Genomic DNA, 6,198 nt, shown 5'->3' with positions numbered 1-6,198 from the left:
TTTATGACCACATGTTAATTAATCAACTCTAAGGATAAACCAGTCACATAAGAGATAAGCAGAAAATGTTCTCAGAAACTGAACAAAACAGACAGGCTCTGTTTCTGGAACAATAGTCTATCATTGGGCAGAGTTAACCCAGGCATCTCCTCAGATCTTTAAATTTCTTTGCTGTAAGAAGGTAGAGAAGAGCTATAACTAGGAGTACAGATATTATCAGTGTCAAATAATCATTTGTTCAGTTGGTCCTTATCTAGATGACTACCTATGCCAGTCTTTAGGTTTACTTTGTTTTAGTACCTATCAACACCACCTCAAATCATCATGAGAAAAAGCCACACACACAGCTCTTTAGTTGGACTGCAGTGAAGTAAGGAACGTGAACCAGCTCACAATTAGGTGACCATCAAGACCCTGTTTTTTAACACAATGAAATAAAAGGCCTTGCTTTACATACAGGAGCAACCTCAGACCCTGTGAAAACTGCCTTGCTATCAGAGGAGAAGGAGGAGCCTTTGACACTCCATAGGGAAGAGAAGAAATTGGGGAAAAGAATCAAAAGAATTTTTTAACACTAAGCAAAGAAAAGAAAGAGGAATCATTAGTGAGAAATCTTTAAAGTGGTTTTAAAAGGGAGGGATCCCTTTATAAAATCACTGAAAGGAGCCACGGTGCTTATATGGTAAAACCATAGATCTATAACTTTTTTTTCCAGATTTCATTTCTTTAACTATTGTAAGTAGTGATCTCTTCTTAGGAAGGACTTGTTTGTTTGGAGTTTTTTTTGTTTTGTTTTGTTTGGTTTGGTTTGGGGTTTTTTTGCTTTGTTTTGTTTTATTTCCATCAATTGTCCTTTACCTTTATAAAGATGGATCAGGCTATCTCTGGACAGGCCTCCAGTATACGTTAGGAATATTTAATTGTCAGGTCATTCTTGCCCATCTGCAGCAAAAAGCAGGTTCCTGCCCAAATAAGCAGCCTGGTACAAGTCACTGGTGGCATGTTTTTATATGGAGCAAGAGGAGAAATGTATCCATGCTTCATTAACAGCCTTGAAGCCCCCTTGCTGGTCTGCAGGAGATGGAACAGCGGTGCCTGTTTCCAAAGAACGTCACTGCGGTGGCATGCAGCAGCCTGCTGAGCCCAGCTTTGCCCTCACTGGAGACACTGCTGAGGCACCACTGCATTCAGCAGTGGGCTGGGCTTGGGCTCTTCAGATATTTGGAGGTCTAGAACTATTTCAGTACTACAGGCTTCCTTCTCATTTTCTGGGGAGAAAAGGTTGCCATGAGCCAACCCTGCCTTGAAGAGTGCATGTAGAAAAGTCTTCTTAATTCAGATTAAACAGAGAATCAGCCTAAAGGAGCTTAGCCTAAAATTAACTTGCATTATTTATAAGATGGTATCCATGATGAAATTTTTACCATGAGAAGATGTGTGTGCAATTTCACACGGCTACTTAAGAAGTGGATACAACTCAGTGGTGCAGCACCTGCCTGGTGAGCATAAGGTCTTGAGTTCAATTCCTGATACACCCCACCCCCAAAAAGAAAAACAAAAATGGAGTGCTTTCCAAGTATATACAACTGTAGAACCCAATATTTATGCAAATTAAAACTTTATTTTATTCCCAAAAGCTAGTCCACTTTATCCTTTACTAGAAATAATCTTTGCCTACTTTTAACTTAAAAGTAACAAAACAAAATTTTTTTCTCAGGATGTGAATCATGTTTTTTCATATCTGGAAACCAACTGCACACAACTAGTATACATTAGAGTTGCCACCATAAGAATTGAGTATTACAGTCTCTGCTTGGCTACAAGCCCAAGTTTCTCCCCTTTAGAAGAACATGGGTAGATGGCCACCCTCTGCAACCCGAACTTGAGTCCTGGTCTCTCACTTTCCTTCCCAGGCAGCATGAGTGTCACCATCCGCTCTCTCACCTTCTCCACTAACTACTGGTCCCTGGGCTCAGCCCGGGCTCCCAGCCAATGGGTCGCGTGGGTCAGCAGCACTGCCAGCGTCTAAGACGGCGCCAGGGCTTTGAGCTCCCAGGTCTGCATGTCTCGCTCCACCATCCTGCCAGGCAACATGGCATCCGCGGGCCTGGCCACAGGAGTGGTCAGGGGTCTGGCCAGCATGGACAGCATCCAGACTGAGAAGGAGACTATGCAGGACCTGAACGACAGCCTGGCCTCCTACCTGGAGAGAGTGAGGAGCCTGGAAACGGAAAATTGGAGGCTGAAAAACAAGATCCAGGAGCACCTGGAGAAGAAGGGGTCCCAGGTCTGAGACTGGGCCATTACTTCAAGACCATCGAAGAGCTGAAGTCTCATATCTTTGCAAATTCTGTGGACAATGCCCGCATCGCCCTGCAGATTGACAATGCTCGTCTTGCTGCTGACGACTTTAGAGTCAAGCATGAGACAGAGCTGTCCACGCATCAGTCTGTGGAGAACAACATCCACGGACTTCTCAAGATCATCAGTGGCACCAATATCATTCGGCTGCAGCTGGAGATGGAAGTCAAGACTCTGAAGGAAGAGCTGACACTCATGAAGAGGAACCATGAGAAGGACGTCAGAGGCCTTCAAGCCCAGATTGCCAGCTCTGGGTTGACTGTGGAGGTGGATGCGCCCAGTGGCAAGATCATGACAGACTTCAGGATCCACTATGACGTGCTGCCTCAGAAGAACTGAGAAGAACTGGACATGTATTGGTCCCAGTAGACTGAGGAGAGTACCACAGAAGTCGCCTCGCTGTCTGCTGGGGGTTGGAGCTGCTGAGACGACACTCACAGAGCTGAAGCACATGGCCCAGTCCTTGAAGACTAAGCTGGAATCCATCTGAAGATTGGCCTGGAGAACAGCCTGAGAGACCTGGAGGCCTGCTACACATGCAGATGGAGCAACTCAGTGGGGCCCTGCTGCACCTGGAGTCTGAGCTGGCACGGACTGGAACAGAAGGGCAGCGCCAGGCCCAGGAGTACAAGGCCCTGCTGAACTAACTTCAAGGTCAAGCTGGAGGTTGAGATTGCCACGTACTGCCGCCTGCTGGAAGATGGGGAGGATTTCAATCTCAATGATGCCCTGGACAGCACCAGCTCCTCGGTGCAAACCACCCAGAGAACCACCACCCACAAAATTGTGGATGGAAAATTAATGTCTGAGACAAATGACACCATAGTGTTCAGACTCTGAAGCAACAGGAGCTGGGAAATTTACAGCAAGTTGCCCTTGGGAAATAGTGAGCAAATAAAAATTCAGAGGTCACTGGAAAAAAAAAAAAAAGAACATGGGTGGCATCTGCTGAGTAGGACCAAAGTATTCAAAGATCTGTGCCCCTACACCAAGCCATATCTAACCCCATGTCAGATAATAGAGATAGGGACAGAGATAGAGACAAATAAATAAAGAGACTAGTGGATTCTCAAACTCAGTTTTAGGTAGCATTAGTATAGAAAATATTCACAAGCTTAATTTTTTATTATTTATAATATTGGTACCTCTTTATGGAGTACATTATGGTAATTCAATAACATACAATAATCAAATTATGTGTACTAATAAAATTAGTACAATAAGTATTGCCATCTCTTCAAACACTAGTGATTTTTGTGCACTTGGAATTTTTACTCTTCTAGTCATTTTGCTTTAACCAATAGTTAGATAACTGTGGAAGATATACTAAGCATAATTCCTATGCTCTATATTTTGATTCTTCTCCCTACATTGTGTGTGTGTGTGTGTGTGTGTGTGTGTGTGTGTGTGTGTGCTCTTTACTTTTTTTACATACTCTTCAAGCCCTGGGTTTCCCTGTCACTAGTAACCACTACTCTATTCTCTCCATCCATAAGACAGCTTACTAGCTTGCACAAACAATAGAGTGGACTGGATTTTTCTTTCTGGGCCTGGATTATTTCACTTCACAGAATCACCTCTAGTTTCATCCATATTGCTGTAAATGGCAGGGTTTCATTCCTTATGGTTGAGTAATGATTTCAGTGTGCATATGTCCAACATTTTCTTTACTCATCCACTGAAGGGCATGTAAGTTGATTCCATATTTTAATGGTTTTGTGTAGTGCTGCAGGAGACATGAGAGTAGAAGGAACTTCTATTGTATTACGATTGTCTCCCCTTGGATATCTACCCAGTAATAGAATTTCTCAATCAGATGGTTGTTCCATTTTTAGTTCTTTTCCTTAATCTCCATACTGTTTCCATAATGGCTAATGATAGTGTACTAATCTACATTCCTACTGATGGTTTATAAGAGTTCCCTTTACCCCACATACTCGTCAGCATTTGCTATTTTTTTGTGTTTTCACTGCAAGCCCCTCTAACTGAGACAAGATGATATGTCATTGTGGTTTTGATTATCTTTCTCACCTACAAGTATCACACATGTCCATCACATTGACGGCATTATGCTGATATCAAGAAAAGGGTTAAAATAATGAGACAGTAAAATGAACACATTCACTAGGTGAGCTTGTCTGTGTGTTGTTTCCTACAAGGCAGGACTGGCTACCTTGCCTTGGGAAAGGAATGTATTTATAGACACCCTTGACTGAATTATCAGGGCATGTGTCCTTGAATCTAGCCTGGGCTGGAGTGACTCCTTCCAAACACGCAGGCCTGTTGGCATCAAGTCGCTCCAATCTGAGCACAACACTCAAGAAACTAACAAACTGGATGTGGTACAGCATTTCTCCCTTGCCTGCTAAAGATTCATGCTAGATACTTCCCCCTTCATCTTGGGTGCTGTCTCCTACCTCATTATTGGGTAATGTCATTTGACCATGTTCATATCTGCTGTATTTTTATAATAAAATTACTGTCATCTTTTTAAAAATCATTAAATCATTATGCGGCTCTTTTCTGTGTAGCTCTGAACCTAATAAATCATTACTCATCCCATTAATCTGCCTCAAAAATGCTCCACATTGCTCAAAACACACTCATCATCATTTTTGCCACTTTCTGAAGCAGCTCTGGAAGTCCTTTGATAAGCGTCCTTAGTTGTGTTGTTGTAGCTGCTTTGGTGTCCTGAATTGATCCAAAGTGTTTGCCCCTCACAGTCATTTTGACTTTGGGCAAGGGTTGAAAGTCACACACAGTGACTAGCTAGATGATTGCACTGTAATGCTTTATTTGACAAATTGCAGTGAACATTTTGAATCAAATCGGGACAAAGATGCAACCATGAAAAGCCATGATAGCAGACTTTCAGAACTGCTTCAGAAAGTGACTAGAATGATTGGGGTTAAGTATATTTTAAGTATGTTTTAAGAGGGGAAGTATTCCAAAGAGAACTAATGGCAATGTGTCTTTTACTATAGTATTTTTTCTTTAAATAGCCACTGTAGCTTTTATCACGCTGAATAACATATTCCATTGATTCTCTTCCTCTAGGAAGCCCTAACCAATTCAACAAACAAGTAATGGATACATTTGAAATTTACATGCAAGTTACCCTATTTTAGGACTTATAATCCTAATTACTATATAATTTTTGCTTTCCTTCAGCCTATGGTAGGAACATATAGAATTTATAAATTCATATTTGAAAGAGATCTTAAATAAGCCATTTAATTTATACTGATCCTCCATGAACAAATTGTTTCTTTAGGGTTCCTGAAATAAAGACTAATCAGGATCTATTGGATAATTCCACTGCCAAAGCTTCTTATCTTAGAAGAGAGCTCATTTCATTCCTGGACTCCTACAATAGCTCAGCATACTTTTCTGGCTCCAGAAAGAACAACAAAAAGCAAGAAAATAAACTCTAATGAAACACCCAGAAGAACTGAATCCACAAATTTCAAACCACAACTAAAAAGACTAAACAAAAATATGTAATGGTAAATTATTCAACTGAGAAAATTGTACTTCACAGGAATGGAATTCTGTGGTAGAAGTAAAGGCTCCCAGCTATGGGGAGTATAATTTGCCCAGCAGACCGAAAGGAAAACGAATTTGCGGATAACACTCAGCAAGTGGAGAGAAACATCAAAAGTGACAGGAAGAGATGACCCAGGCCGCGGGATCCTGAATAGACCCAGAGCGCAGGCCCGGCGAGTGAGTGAGATGACTGGACCGCGGGATCCTGAACAGGCCCAGAGCGCAGGCCTGGCCAGTGAGTGAGATGACCCGGGCTGGGGGATCCTCATTTGACCCAGGCTGCAGGCCCAG

At 42.3% G+C, this 6,198-nt stretch overlaps 1 pseudogene; it reads left to right on the top strand.

Moving 5' to 3' along the window:
* Positions 1 to 1,918: 1,918 nt before the first annotated feature.
* Positions 1,919 to 3,201, top strand: LOC101590812 (annotated as a pseudogene).
* The last annotated feature ends 2,997 nt before the right edge of the window (positions 3,202 to 6,198 follow it).

This window comes from Octodon degus, unplaced genomic scaffold, assembly GCF_000260255.1.
Source record: "Octodon degus isolate 3935 unplaced genomic scaffold, OctDeg1.0 scaffold00024, whole genome shotgun sequence".
Taxonomy (NCBI): domain Eukaryota; kingdom Metazoa; phylum Chordata; class Mammalia; order Rodentia; family Octodontidae; genus Octodon; species Octodon degus.
The sequence above is the reverse complement of the archived record's forward strand: the minus strand, read 5'-3'. Positions and strand labels throughout refer to the sequence as shown.